The sequence below is a fragment of the Helicoverpa armigera genome, chromosome 2 (assembly GCF_030705265.1).
Source record: "Helicoverpa armigera isolate CAAS_96S chromosome 2, ASM3070526v1, whole genome shotgun sequence".
Classification (NCBI taxonomy): Eukaryota; Metazoa; Arthropoda; class Insecta; order Lepidoptera; family Noctuidae; genus Helicoverpa; species Helicoverpa armigera.
Window position 1 is genome coordinate 12,810,883 of NC_087121.1, and position 16,616 is coordinate 12,827,498.

Consider the following 16,616-nt stretch of genomic DNA (forward strand, 5'->3'; position numbering starts at 1 on the left):
ATAATGAAATAATTTAACCACTAACGCGTGTCTTATGATGATTGTGTTATCGTTTTTACTGACGTTCCAAGCCGCCTTTGATTAAAGCTTATGATCTTGAACTTGTATGACCTCATTATAATAAATACCTACATCCGATACTTGTTGACTGTATCAATGAATCTTTATTTTTAACTGACCACACAAATCGTGGTTTCTTTTTTCAAAATTTAGGATTTAGTCCGAAAAATCACGTTTGTCGTGGTCACCCTACCTGTAATTAATTGGACTGTGGCGGGTGGGTCCACTCATGCCGCGTCAAACCAATTGAACTCCAATAATTGCATTAACCCAGAATCGACCGCGACTCTGGACCAATTGAAACATTATTCACGACCAGCCCATTAATTGATAAAGGCTGCCAATTTAATATTTAAACTAGATCGATTGGAAGGTAATTAAGGCACGTCGCATAATATTGTGGGAAGCCCCTGTTAAATGACAGCCGTGAAGCATGCATGTGATGTATTATCTGGCTTAGCAAACGTGTTTGGTGGTAAAGAGTTTTCCCGCACGTGGATAGAAAGTTGCTTTTATTAACTTTGACATGCCTATACTATATGACTGCTAACTTTAATAAAAATCCACTCTCCCATTTTAATGTCTGCATATTAGGATAGTAGCAATTTAACTATACTGAGTTATTCCTGGCACATATCAAAAATCTTCTTCATTTGAAGACTAGCTTTTGCTAGCCAAGAGTAACAATGAAATTACTTGAAGAAACAAAAGAGCAATCATGAATTCCAATAGGCTTTTCCATACTTACTACACTAAATACCTATATGAAATTGTGTTGCATATTGAGGAAAAGCATTCATACAAGTATTTTATGTAGACAAGTCATATGAACAACCTTTTTATCCTGAATTATATCCTGAAATTAATAATCATTTAAAATCAAGTTTGCTCAAGGCAGATTGGCGATTTCAGCTTTTAAATCCAGGTTTCCTCAAGATATTTTCCTTCACCGTTAGTTAAAATGTAACTATACAGGTACTCTTTCCTCATTGGTTAGCATACCTGATTCTCGAGGAAGAATACTCAACGGAATTAGACATATAGTTGTAACTTTAAATAGAAAGAAAGTAAAAAAAGGAGAAAGATTATACCTTTGCATCGGAGGCTGGACCGGAAAAACCGCGGCGCATAACGAGTCTCTATTTACAACAATTTTTTTTTTGTTCGTTTGAATCCTAAAGGCTCCGAAACTACTGAACCGATTTGAAAAATTCTTTCTCAGTTGGAAAGCTGCACTCACACCGAGTAACATAGGATATATTTTATATCGGCGCGGTCAGTACTTCTCACGGGACGCGGGTGAAAACGCGGGAAAACGGCTAGTACGATCTATAGGTAAGCTTTGTATGCTGGGAGTACTTATATTTCTCAAGTCTTTAATATTTCATTCGCGTGTTGATAGGAATAACTACGCACATAGGTCTAGGCATAAGTACCGTAAACTTAATACATTCTAAACGAACCTTCATATTAATACAAATGGAATCATTAAGTTGAATGATACGAATTAAGTTGAATGATACGGTTCGAATTGTACCCACAACTATAATGAGGTTATTGTTTCAAAAAGTAAATAGGAAACTGTTAGTTTCCAGACTTTACAAAAATATAAATAAAGGACTTTTACGTTTTGTTTTTGACTCCTGAAAATTTGGCAGTAGATGATTTCAGTGAACACGGCGAATCGGATATTCACAATTTCTGTTCCTTTAATATTTGTAGTCTAAATCAAACAGTACTATCGCTACTTGAGTTTAATGCAATTTACTTAAGACTATTTACAAGAGCCGTTTGCTTTGTTATTATCTTATCTTTAAATGAGATGCTTACTTAAATAACAAACGCATATAAACATCTTACTTTGTACAAACTTCTCATCATATGACTATTCAGTAGTCATATGATCTCACTGTTTGCCCTATGCCCCAAATCATATGAATTTATTTATCATTTACTAGGTAGGTCTGCGTTATCTCTGAGCCTCCAAACATTGCAGACTAAACTGTCGACCAATGTTGTTTGACAGTTTGTTTTGAAGGCGATCCAATTTATTTCTTAGGTCTATACGCTCGATCTAAGTATCGGTACCACCTTCACCATATGTTGGTGGAATGTGTCAAGTATGAGACAGCCAGAAATAATGTAATATCAACCTTCAATTTGAACAGGACTGACTTAGTTACTTTCCATAAAATCTTGTCCCAGCCGGAGTCGATGCGAAAGTTTTGTTTGAATTTATGGCCCATTTATAATTGCCTGTGTATGTGATGAATGTATGATTAGGGTACGATGGAACTGACATACGCTAGGTATGCGTAAAAGTGATATGTGTGTTTTAAATGCGTTATAGTTAGAGAAAAACAATTAAGTAAATATTGTTCTGTATATTTTATGTAACTTCTGGATATGTTCTGGACCCGTGGGTGGTTCTCTCATTGTTGGGCGATTAAGAAATATATTAGACACAGGCTCTAACCATTGGAAAAATGATTTTCTTGGTTCCGTGGTCAAGTTACTTACTGTACAGTATTTAAAGCCAATAAAATAACAAGCGACCAAATCTAAATTGCGAGTACCGAAAAATAGTTTCGTAATAACAAAATCTAACAATAAACCGACAAATCTAATATCAATGTGTGAAATATTAGATTAATTACATTCCATTATACTTATAAAGTAGGCGGAGTATTTAATTAACTTGAAAAGGAACTGCTAAATGTAACATCCTGAATCCGTGACAAAAATGGCGGGTGTTAATTGGCGCCAAATTAGGCACAATTAAATATGGCCGTGTTTTCTTGTAGTATTTTTTTTTCATGACTCTATATTAATAAAACTATGTTATCAATTGATATGTCTCTATTGTATAAAAAAAATAAGTTCTTACATAACTGGTTTATTATTTTTAAATTTTAGAGCCTTAAATAAAAAGATGCTCAAGATTCGCTCAGCAGCGCGGCAAATCTTAGTTAACGATAAATATAATCTGATAAGTATTAGACAGTAATTTATTATCTATCAATCCTAACTAATATTATAAATGTGAAAGTAACTCTGTCTGTCTGTCTGTCTGTCTTTTCTTCACGCCTAAACTACTGAACCGATTTGTGTAAAATTTGGTACAGACATAGTTTGGAACTTGAGAAAGGACATAGGATAGTTTTTATTTCAAAATTAAAAATAAAAAATAAAATTTATTCCGGACATATAGCGCCATCTATTGGTCAAACCAAAAATATGCCGGAAGTCACTATTCCATGCGAACGAAGTCGCGGGCAAAAGCTACTATCGAATAATAGTCTGTACCTATCGTATACAGGTAAGTAGTGTGTCTGTAAGTGTTAGGTACTTACACAAATTAACGTATTCGTCGTAATAGTGGTTGATTTTTGTTACACGTTTTTATGCTATTAAATTACAAAGATAACTGAGGTAGTGTACCTAATTGAAATAGGTAATTTAATTAACTGTTACAATACATTTATGATGTTTTTACAAATGCCTAATTAGTTAAACATTGAGTCTGTGTAATTGAAAATTATAATTTAATTGCACTCTTACTGGATTAGACACATTATTTTAAACTTAATAAGTTCTTTGACAATTCCTATTGCTTATGGCTGCAAAGTTTTTGACGATTATTATTATAAGATCATTTCACGTTTACTTGAATCAATAGAAAATGACGCTTGGTTATAATATAATGAAACGATATTTCTGTATGTTAGAGTAGGTATGTGTAGTCCCTTCCAAAAATTGAATAGAATTGGCAAAAAAAAAAAACAAAACGTCAAGCCAAAAATTGTTGTTGAACAATTAATAACTTTAAACAATTAATAAGATATTTTATCAAGATTTAGTAGAGGGGTTTTCATAATTTCCTATAAAGAATTTCCATTTAAACACGACACGTGTATGCATAAAAGTAGTATTGTAATTATAAAAGTGTAATTACTTGTACAATCATCGTTACAATGTGTAAATAAAATGCCTTCATTGAGCATCCACTGAACTTGTTTGCAGTGAGTGGGCGTGGCAAGCGTTAGGACGCGATCACATTGAAGCTAATGATAATGCGACATTATAGATGTAACTATTTCATTTTCATTTTTTTTATTATTTTTTCGCCTTATTTTTTTTCATTTTTAAATAGGTACTTTAAATTAAAATATAAATATGTTACACTAGCTTCTGCCCGCGACTTCGTACGCGGATCCTGTCCCTTATGCCAGCGACTACGGGGTCAGCAAAATCAAAGATCTGAATAGTCTGATATTGAATTTTAAGGGACCGAAGAGAAACGTTCATATACTTAATTTTTGTACTTTAACAGCAAAAGCACAGCAGATTAAACAGAACTGAACCGCAATAGACGTGACCATAGGGATAAAAGTAGTGATTCTAATTAGTCCGCATTTGTGTGTGGCAAAAATATTACACAAGTATTATTACGTAAAAAAAACATTAAATAGATGACAAAGCCGTGGTGACTTAGTGGAAGTCGTGGTGGTTTAGTGGTTAGAGAACCAATCTCTCAAGTATGAGCTGAAGGGTGAGGATACCTCGGAGGACTTTAAACGCAGATTACGCGCTCCCTGTGCTTACCATGAGGCACCTACCCTCCGAGCAGGGCTACTAATCCTGCTCTAGCGACTCCACTCTGGACGGCCAAGCCAAACCAGAGGCGTGAGACCTACCCCCGTCATGGTTCTAGCTGGGCTCCTGGAGTTCCACATCAGGTGTAGGTGTGGTTCAATTTTTATAAGTCAACAGAGAGTGCTTATCAGATTGAACAACTTTTTCTAAAACGTCATACCTCTATATGCTATAGTCTAGCTGGGCCCCTGGAGTTCCACATCAGGTGTTTTAGATCTTCAATTTGTGTAAGTCAATAGAAAGTGCTTATCAAATTGAACAACTTTTGCTAAAACGTCATACCTGTATATGGTATAGAGAAGCTGGGCTCTTGGGGTTCCACATCAGGTGTTCCAGATCTTAAAATTTATTATCTCAGCTGAAAATGCTCATCACATGAAACAATTTTTGCCATGGCACCATTTTTGTATCTCTTATAGTTTTGTTGGTCTGTTGGAGTTCTGCATCAGGTCTTCAAGTTTCTAAGATAAATTATAGCCTATATGTTGACCAGGCTTAATACTGATACAACAAAGAAAAAATCATTGAAATCCGTTCAGTAGTTCGGAAGATTAGCGTGTACAAATCTAAGAAGATGTATACAAACTTTCATCCCCTATTTTATCCCCTTAGGGATGGAATTTATCAAAATCCTTTCTTAAGAGTTGCCTACGCCATAGTAGCTTTATGCATGCAAAGTCTCAGTCCGATCGGTTTAAAATTGACAAAGTTTCATACAAACTTTCATCCCCTATTTTATCCCCTTGGGGGTAGAATTGATCAAAATCCTTTCTTAGCGGATGCCTACGTCATAACATCTACCTGCATGCCAAATTTCAGCCCGATCCGTCCAGTGGTTTCAGCTGTGCGTTGATAGATCACTATGTCAGTCAGTCAGTCAGTCAGTCACCATTGAGTTTTATATATTTAGATTGTATAATATCTAGAGTAAAAATTGCTCACCTGATTATTATGTTTTACTTCTGTCTTAAAGAAAATTTTATAAAATAATAGGATTCACTATTAAGACATCGAATTATATAATATCTGCAATGTTATTGACGTTTGTATTAAATGAAATAGTAGGTATTAGCTTGAATGTTGTCTTATCAATTGTTTTTGTATTAAGTAGTTTTAATGACCACATTATTATTAAGTTCAGATATTAATAGAACTCTTTTGAAACACAAAACTTGAAACCAGATACCTATTAAGTATTTCTTATCATTAACGGTTATTCCCGGTATAAGTGTAATATAATAGACTGTTGTGACTTCAATTATCAATGTAGGCGTTAAGTTTGGAACACATTCCACACAAGTCGAAAATAAATTTCCCTTTACTTTACGTTATTTTTTTATATTAAAATATGTAAATCATAATTATGTATTAAAACGTTCACCTGTAGATAATATAATTGAAGTAACTACAATCATCCGCGAGTTGTTACTTATTATATCAATTGAAATCAGATAGCAAAAATGCCCAAGGAACCATCGAATGTCTAGAATTAAGAAATAAATAACTGAAAATAGTTTGATAATGATTTCAATCACAAATATTTTTATTACAATGAAAGCAAACGAACCCCCCTTTTTTTGGAAGATTGACATAAATAAAAAGTTTATTTTTCTAGAAATACACTTAGCGGCACGGAATTTGGCCCAAACAAAAATAAGTAGATATCAGCCCAGATAGCAGTTGTATATTATAATTTCGTATGACATTTTGGCAGTTCCTTCGTAAGTGTTAATTAAAACACAGAAAATTTTGTTTCTGTTTAATTTTTATGACACTAGAAGAACAGATTCCGTTGTTGGAAAACAAAGCATGAAGGTTAAGAGTTTAAATCTGATAGACATTGCCGAAGTACTGGCACGTTGCAAAAAAAAGAATGTTTATGATCTTCTTTTGTTTCTTTTTTTTCACAATTTGATGCGAAAATGGGCGTTACTCCAGCTCAAGTTGCTCAAGCAGTTTTGCTAAGAAATCAAGGGCGAACCCAGCGAGAGATGGCTGAAACCTTAAATGTACCTCGTACAAGCTTAAGGTACGCGTTGAAAAGGTATGACCAGACTGGCCTTTACACAAGAAGACCAGGAAGTGGGGGAGTAAGGTGTACGTCAGCGCGCGACGACCGATTTATTATCCTTGAAATAATGAGAAATCGCTTTCTGTCTGCGGTTGAGATACGCCAGCGTTTGCAAACAACAAGATCAGTGAATGTCAGTGAACGCACAATAAGAAGAAGGATGGAGGAACGGGATCTGCGTGCCCGAAGACCAGCTCGAGGCCCGGAACTTCTCCGGCACCATCGCGTAGCAAGGTTTAGGTTTGCTAGAGAACATGCAAGTTGGACGCATGACCAATGGAGCAAAGTTTTATGGACAGATGAATGCAGAGTCGCCTTAAGAGCCCCAGACGGCCGTGAACGTGTATGGAGAAAGCGCGGAGAACGGTTTCTTCCCACCACTACAAAGCAAACAGTAAGTTTTCATGGTGGGTCCGTCATGGTTTGGGGAGGAATAAGTTCAGAAGCCCGTACTGAGTTATTGGTTTTGGAAGGTCGTCTGACAGCAGTGCGGTACATTGAAGAGATCCTCCAGAATCATGTTTTGCCATATCAGGGATTCATAGGAAGAGAAGAATTTCGGTTAATGCAGGACAATGCTCGACCTCACACTGCGCAATGCGTAAGCGATTACTTGTGTGAGGTCGGTATTCAAAAATTGGACTGGCCAGCAAGAAGCCCAGACATGAATCCTATAGAACATGTCTGGGACATGCTAAAGAGAAGGGTCCGAGCAAATCCAAACCCAACCCAGACTCTCAACGAATTGAAAACCGCACTGGTAGCTGCCTGGGAGGAGATCTCTCAGGTAGAGATAAAAAACATCATTCAGAGCATGCCAGATCGTATGCGAGCAGTCATTAGGGCACGAGGAGGAAACACGCGTTATTAAGATTCTTAAATTTATTGTTTTATTAGAAAAGTTAAATTTAAAAGTTTATTCGCTACAGGCCTATGTTTCTTAATTCAGTGAAACTTAATTAAAATCTTTACATTTCTGATGTTTTTAGTATTTTTTTTTTGGAGGGGGAGTAAATTAAACAATTTCAAAACAAAAATTCTCGACTTTCATTTAAATAACATGATTATAAAGCCCAAATGTGCTTGGGCCAAATTCCGTGCCGCTGAGTGTAGTTTTGCTGTTTATTTTGATGCTGTTCAGATGGTTTATTCTAAAGAACCGAGCTACAAATAAACTAATATATTTTTCCTACATCGAAAAGAGTGACTATTTCAGGTAAAATACATAACTTAGATTTGTATTTCCCACAGGAATGTGATGTCATTTGTATACGTGACACCAAACAGTTACGAACGTAAAATTTTCTGTAGGTACAAAATAATGGGAAACTATTGCTTGTTATTACTTAAATAATAACGACATTTCCCAAACGTCAATGTTTACCTGATAATAGATGCTTCACCAATTACTAATTCTATTATTAAGGGGTCTACACACCAAAGCCGCTGACCCGGCGGCACAGCCCGGCGGCACGACTGCCGCGGCATGTTGTGGTTCTAGTAATTGTTGGTTCTAGTAATTGTCAAATACTCTATGAAAGCCGGCGTCATGATTGTACAAAATACGGCCGGCGGGTCGGGCCGCCGGGCTGTGCCGCCGGCATCAGCGGCTTTGGTGTGTAGACACCTTTAATTACAACATGCCTAAGGGGCTGAATCATGCCTACACCAAAACAGTTACTCGTTGTATATAACTTCTTCAGCTAATATACCTACCTAACTATAATAGGAAAATAGTTTCATGAATTGGTTACGATTGTGGTATAGCCAAATCAATAACGGTGAAAAGACGTGAAAACACAGTCAAAACACAAGAAGTTTAAAAACAAATATTTGATGTGGAAACCATGGATAAAAGAGACTGTTGGTCGAAGTGGGATGCTTAAATCTGAAGATCAATTATTTTTATAAAATAGGCTGATTATTACGCTTTTAACCTATGCGTACAGGATTTACGGTGAGTTGCCGCATTCAACTTGAACGATAACCGAACCATAGTAGTCGACCAATGCACGGCAACGGTACCTATTCCTACGGCTAGTTTGGTTATTGATATATGTAGTTAAATGGTACATTTGGATCTTACAAAACAAACTTTTGCGGTTGTCAAAATAAAACTGATTTTGACAATTTTGACGTAGTGAATTGCTTCTCGAGTATGAGAACGCCTTTATAATTGAGTAAGGCTTTAGCTGTTAGACAACATCTCTCGTGGTGTTTGCATTATGACGTCAATAGCGTCACCACGTGGAGTTTGTTGATTAAAAACTTATCGGCATATTGGCACAATTATACCTACACTATTACTATACCTGCCTAGGCTAAATTGATTACCGTGCAGTTTTTATTCGAGCCGTGTTTGCATTGTGGTATATTTTGGAATGAAACTTGAAACTCGTGTTGTGTGTGCGATTGTGAATTATGACTTAAATGAGTACAACTGAGAATCTAGTTTTTGGAAGACGCTTAAATACCTATTTACTTGAAAACTGTTGTGATTTTGTATTTAAGCTCATGCTCAATTGTTTCTTTTGTCAAACCAATCAAAATAATGTTGAGTATTAAGGTATTTACTGTGTGTCTGTGTCTAACTACTAGAGTCTTATCTTAATCAATCTGAAGTTACTTATGTTACATATTTCCGCAGCATGTGAGATTACCAAGTATATAGATTTAACAAAGCAATGCAAGAATGAAAACCAAATTGAAAACACAGCACAAAACTTAATTAGAATCGTAATGAAGAAACTTAAGTTAATTGCTACTAATTTAAATTGGGCTAGTTTCAATTAAGAAACGATAATGGGATACCTGCACTTATTTTGTATGTAGTAAAAAAAAAAATCATTTTCTTTAAATGTTTAAAAAAAAACATTTTCTTTAAATGTTTTTTTTTTCAGTTATGGGAATGTCAAATTGTCGAATGGTTTGAAAATCTTAGAAATTATAGTAAAAATATTGTATGTGAAATTACATTATGTAATGCCAATTATGTATAAATGACGTTTCTATATAATTACGTACGTATTTTGTTTTGACGATTAGATATATACACAAATAGAGTTTCTGATAAAGTCAATAAATACTCTTATCACACAGTTCACATGTTAGATACATTACAATATTGACGATAAGACACACTTCTTTACAAAAATAATACGAAACTTTTCAACCGCAGCTCGAACTAGGTTTAATTAAATTTAAACTGAAAGTAACTCGACGTTTTAAAATATATAAAACGTAGTTTAACCAATAAAATACAATTCAACAGCTATTTATACATTGTCGTTTAGATTCCCGACGGCTCGAGCATTAATCCACTTGGTATAATAAATTCCGCGGTTCACTCAAAACTCAACCCTTTCAATACTTGAAACCTATCAAAAACTGCAAATTAACCTGAAAGAAGCACATGTAAAATTGTTACTTACGGGTCACAGTATCAATTGTCGTTTGAACTTTTACGCGCGCGTTTTTCGCGTGTAATATGTAGTATGTATTTGAGGTTAGGTTATGTGACACGTCCGTTACGGGCCGTGTTTGCTACGGTACTGTCGTGTTCGTACTTTGTTTACCAGCGCCCGCCTCCCGCCCGCCCATGCGAGCCCTAACAAAATAATAGTACGGATATATGGGAATGATTTTTAATCGTACGGGTTTATAAACAATTTATCTATATTTTTATATATAAAAAATAATGCTTCTCGTTGTAATTTTATATCTCAAGAACGGTTTCATCTTTCGCCCTATCTAAACCATATGTTTAGGGTTCGTTCGGACTATTTAGTAGATGGTTTATGTGAAGTTTGCACAAAATCGGTCAAGGGGTTCCTACCGAGGAGGCCGCCAGTTATTGATATTTTATTGTATTTATGACATAATTTTTATATACCTGCGCTTTACAGTCCATATATCATCATAATGTCCTTATCTCATTTTTTTATTTGGTATAGGCAGCATGTTTTCTTCTTCCATACTCTTTTGTCTGCCGTCATCGTACAAGTAACATTAATTTACAAGTTAATATATAGTTATTGCAATGTAATAGTTTATTAGGACTTTATTAGTGATGATTGTAGTATTGTTGTGTATAATTGTACTTGCAAGTATTACTGCGCTTGTCTTTATAAACGATTAATGTGTCGATGTTTATAAGGTACTTAAGATTTACTGGTTTTAAATTACTAACCGTACATGTATAGTCATAAGTGTTCATTACTTTAGTATTACTCGAATCAATTTAATGAATTTATTTGTACTTATTGAGACTGTAAAATTGTTGAAATGTTTTCACGCTAAACCTAAGAGTTTTATTTAAAGAAACAAAGTTTTAGTTAAGTACGGGAGTGTTGTTAACTGGGAACAAAATAAATTTTCCCTTTTTTGGTCTATGTAAAAAGAGTGACCATAGTTTACTTTTTTAATCACATAATCCATTTAGGGTAATCTTAGGCATTTCTCATTGAACTATCCAAAAATTATAAACATAGGTACTCATAAATAAAACACAAATGGTTATAAATCATTTGACTTAAATAGAATATCTTTAAAACTGAAATCATAACATTTTCCTTTAATAAAAATTACTATAAGTACATTAAAAACTTATTTTCAATTAATAACTTAATACGTAACATACTTGTAGACAGCCCTACGGCTCGTAGCGGTTTCGTAGCCGCGTAGTGTAGTCCGCATTAGTTCGACCGAGGTTTATAAATTAATCATAAACTCACTTACTTGGTTTACTGTTACAATAGCTACTGGTATAATAGAAATAGGTATAATGGATTTGTTATATCCATGGTTAGTTAGTACTTGTATCGGTTTATTGTGTTAGGAATTATACATTATACATGTAATTTCATTTTACTTTTGTATTTTTTTTTTGTAATGAAAACTTTTATTTAGGTAATTTCAACCTACCTAGAGGTATTTTTTGTGAATGATTAGTAAAACTGAGTTCCAATACTTAAATTTTTTTTAGAGTTAATAAAGACTCTTATGATTTGTCGATGTTGTAACTTTTCATTTGTGAAATAATTTTTCAAATAGGTCCAATAGTTACGAAGCCTACAGAGTAAAAAAGCACCATTTTTTATGATTATAATATTAGTTTAAATTAGAATATCTACATAAACTGTAATATAATCGATAAATATTATATTTAGCTGTCCCTGGATCGGTTGACTAATAAAATATATAGAAACGATCATAAAAATAAATCTGTTGAGTGTTGCTATCATTCCGAAACATCGTAAATGTGTCTTCGAAGTGTTGCAATGGAATTTCCGAAGAGGTTAGTCGCAATAGGATTTTATAAGATTTTATTTTGGGATTTTATATTATGGTTATTTTTGGGAAATGCGTATCTTCTATCTTGCTACGAATTTATCATCACCGTAAAGAAAAATAATCGCAAGTATTACTTACTGAGCATGTGTTACACCTTACCACCTGAAAAGTAAGCTGAGATCTAAGTACACTTAGATTAGAGACTTCATGAATTGGGCGAGACGATGTTATCTATTCAGGAATAACGGGAAAAGGAGAGAGGTATTAATTAAATTGGCGGTGGTAAAGAAGCTGTATAGCACATATTTTTTGTATGTAAACATTACACTATCTGTTGTTGTAATTATAATTATCAAGGACAAAGTGGGAATGTGCTTTTTGCCCTTTAAGTTTAGTGCTACTTAACTCTATCTATCAGTTGCAGAATTCGCTAAACTCCATATTTTGTATACGGTGTTTACAAAAACAATTACAAATAACCTTGGTTTTATTAAAATTAGGAGTTCACACGACCACAAATGACGTTATTCTCTCCAAAAACATATGACGCCTGACACTTTAACAATACCTATGTGACATAAGAGAGACAGATCTACTATTAGGTATGCCACTTAATGGCGGTTAACACTAATTCAGCTCTTGAAAAAACTGACACGAAAAATGGAGTACCATGCTTTGTTATAAGTATTGTCACTATAAAAAAAATAAATTACAAAATATTATTATTACTTAATCACACTTCAAAGTTTACACAAAACTTAGCTCAATAATATATTTTTTCTTGCATGAGATAAATTGTTCATGATTGCTGTCATAGAAAAAGTGGTCCATATAGATGATACGTCTATAAAAAAAGTTAGAATACTTAGGTAGGTTAGTTTGGCAGTCAACGTCGAAGTAGTGAATCATTCATACACACTCACTACAGGGTAAACGACACACAAAAGCCTTTATAAAATAACGGAGATCGAGCTGCCGTAACCTGTAGGTTTTCAAAATGTTTTTTTTTTAAAACATACCTTAAACTAAGAATAGGTAAGTACTTAAAGAGTCAAAAGTTTAAACTGTGAAATAGAGGAATGGGTCGAGCTACTGCGTATTTTATTTGCAACTACCTATATATGCTTAGAAATAGGGAATCACCTTTATCAATGCGTCGTCATCATCAGCATGCAAGCATAACATATTTTTTTAAAACAAGACGCTAAGCTAAATTAGTCCTTATTCCAAACACAACTAAGTTTCAGATTAGTCTTCTTTAAATAATATAAGATTACTGCGTCGCATTAGTTATTCAAATATGTGTAGTAAACCGGTCTTCAGGTGTAGGAAGCGCCGCAAATATTAGCACAATCTCCTATTAGTTGTGCGACTAGACACCTCACGCGATTGTCTCGCTATTTCACACTGTTTTCTTTGAATATGACGCATTAATACAGCTTCTTAAATATTATTTTGTATTTAAATAGAACCTGCGTAGACTGAACTGTGTATTCAAGTCATAAATACTATTTTTAAAATTATACTCACCTGTAACATTTATGGTCAGATTTACCGGTTACTGGTAGCCTATCATTCACATACCTGACAGATAAACTATAAATTTTGGTTTCACAGGTCTTGGATAGCATTTATAATCAGCCTTTATCTGGCACATTTCATTAATTATCTGGCTCTTTATTGGTAACCACCTCTTTATTGCAACACTCGCCGAGAGTCATCTATGTATTTATGCATTTTCATCTTGTAACATTTCCACATCTAACTACGCGATAATATGCGCCAAATAAGGTAAATACTCAAACGTCATTGTCATAGGTAATTAGGTACTCATACGTACCTAAGGTTTAACGATATACTACACAATCTTACCAACAGTAGTAGGTGCTTATTGTACACCAATAAACAATAACATTAAATTGCCAATGCATTACGATGTAAATTATAAAAGATAATAAAATACCACTTGATGTGCAGCGCACTGCACTTGAAGACTAATCGTCGATTTATATCTACTAATGAAGTATTGTTCTGCCTCCGTGTTTGTCACACTATATGGTTACTTGCGCAGAATACTGACGAGCGGTACGAAAGGAAGTCGACGACCTCCGGTCACAATTGTAAGTTAATAGGAACCCCTTTGGGATTCAGGAACCTAGTTTTTATACTTACCCTTATTAAAACCATGGTTAATCCCACTTAGTTGACTGAAAACAATGTAGTGTTCTGTATGTCAAAACATAGAGTTTGTTTCAGGATCCAAATTAAGTACGTAGTCGCAAACATTCGATTCTATGTTGAGTAGTGTGGAAGTAAAACAAGTCATGCCAAGGGATACAAAGTTGCCCGACTCACTGGATTAAGGAGCTCTGATAGTCCCTCCACGTAAAACACTAGTACTCAGCAGCATTCAGTTTGACTGGAACCCAATTTCAATATAAATAGTTGGGAAAACGCTAGACAATTGGTGTACATGAGTAGCTTGCAGTGTAAATCTGCCGCCATTTGAAGGCAATAGGCTCGCCAGTAAGCCAGGGCTAAACCATAACTGGCACAATGGCTATTTAATTCAGATACACCTGCTTAGACTTAGGATAAAGTTATGTGGGTACGTCTCTTGGCACTAACTTTGACGATGGTAATACGAGCCTATGTACACCTTGGATCACAGACTAAACAGCCAATTGTCTTTCACACCCTTACGGCCGTTCCCAATACTGTACCTATCTATCTGTAGATATGCTCATCTATACTTCTATACTAATATTATAAAGAGGAAAACTTTGTTTGTTTGTTTGGTTGTAATGAATAGGCTCAAAAACTACTGGACAGTTTTTAAAAATTCTTTCACCATTCGAAAGCTACATTATCCACGAGTAACATAGGCTATATTTTATCCTGGTACCGGCAGTAGTTACCACGGAACGCGGGTGAAACCGCGGGAAAACGGCTAGTGGCTGATAAAAAGGTGAAGGAAAACATCTCGATGAAACCTGGACTATAGTCCGAAATCACCAACCCGCATTGAGCAATCGTGGTGATTATTGCTCAATCCTTCTCCGTGTGAGAGGAGGCCTGTGCCCAGCAGTGGGACGATAAAAAAGGCTGTAACAATGTCAACTTCCTATCCCTGGTACGAAAGCAACAGGCAGATAGATTATGGGGAAGGGGCTTTACCGGTCGAGGTGCGTATGGCGTATGTTAACGATTCAACAGAGAATTCAGTAATAGAATTAATATTAGTTTAACACAAATATGGCACGCTCATTTGCATGTCAAATATTTACTGGCTAATGTAGTAAGTGCGTGCCGGGTAATTAGATGAAGTCTCAAGGGATGAGATGCCGATAGCTAATGCCGTCCCTACGCTGTGAGGGTTGGTCGGAGCACGATATGGATATAAACGGGGAAATATCAGGCGTATTTTAATATGAAGTAAAATAACTAGGAATAAGTTTTTTGGTGTATTTTTATATTTATTACGAATAAATATGTGAATTATTATAATATTGAATAAAGACTCTTGAAACCAAACAGACATGTGTTGCTGCAGATTTTTTGTGCACTATTTCTTGTTCCCAGCAAAAATATAGGTTCGGGAGAAAGTCCAAAAACTTTTTTAAACTGTCCTTGTATTTCTTTGTCGTTCAAAAAATGCAGATATTCAGCCTCCTTTGATTTAATAATAAAAACAATGGCCATAAACAAAGACGTATGTGTATCGCACAAATATTTGTCGCGGAACAACCTTGACTTTGGAACAATGGAACGACCTTGAACTACATACTGCTATACATTGTCAGGGTACCCTCATGGAATGCCAAGATTTTCGGAACATTTTCGTCATTCTTTGGTAGATATTGCAGGTAGGTAGGTACCTAAAGAGCACATAAGTAGGCCAAGACAATTTTGTCTACTTTAAAAGTGAATCTACGAGTGCTAAGTGATTATTAAAATTCGGCAACTATTAATAGTTGTAGTAGGTAGGTATAATCGAAATTAATAATTGAAATGAGGTTTTCTGTTTGTTGTTGTTTTTTGTAATGGCTCCGTTTATCATGCACTATTAAGTAGGTACCTATAAAGAAAACACATGTTGAGTACCTACCTACTTAGGTAAATGAAAGCGGAGAGCAAGGTAACGATTTATTACAGATTAAAACGATAAAATGGAATTGTTTGAGATAACAGAGATTTTTCAATTAGGTACCAGCTGTACACACCGTCATAAAGTAGCCTATGTCGTTTTTCGGACTTTACATTGTCTGTGTACCAAAATTCATTTAAATCGGTTCAGTAGTTTGGTGTGAAAGGGCGTCAGACGGACAGCTACTTATTAGATGTTTTGAATGAAGTAGTTGACATTTAAAAATAATTAATCATTAATATTCTTTGATGAAATCAGATCTTATTATCGTATTCACAAATCGTACGTTCGTTCGTACAAAAAAATAAGGTTTGTAAAATTAATACGGCAACGCTAACAGAATTTAAATTTCGTTAACTGTCCTAATATGCATTGTCGACAAATCACTGT

General features: G+C 34.8%; 1 protein-coding gene across 1 annotated transcript in view; it reads right to left on the bottom strand.

The window, feature by feature from the left end:
• The window catches only part of LOC110378158 (cytoglobin-1), a 37,894-nt gene extending 27,540 nt beyond the window's left edge, over positions 1–10,354 (bottom strand). The window contains exon 1 of the mRNA XM_064040497.1: positions 10,219–10,354. The gene's annotated coding sequence lies outside the window, so the exon portion shown is untranslated. The remainder of the gene's footprint in view (positions 1–10,218) is intronic.
• Positions 10,355–16,616: the final 6,262 nt, after the last annotated feature.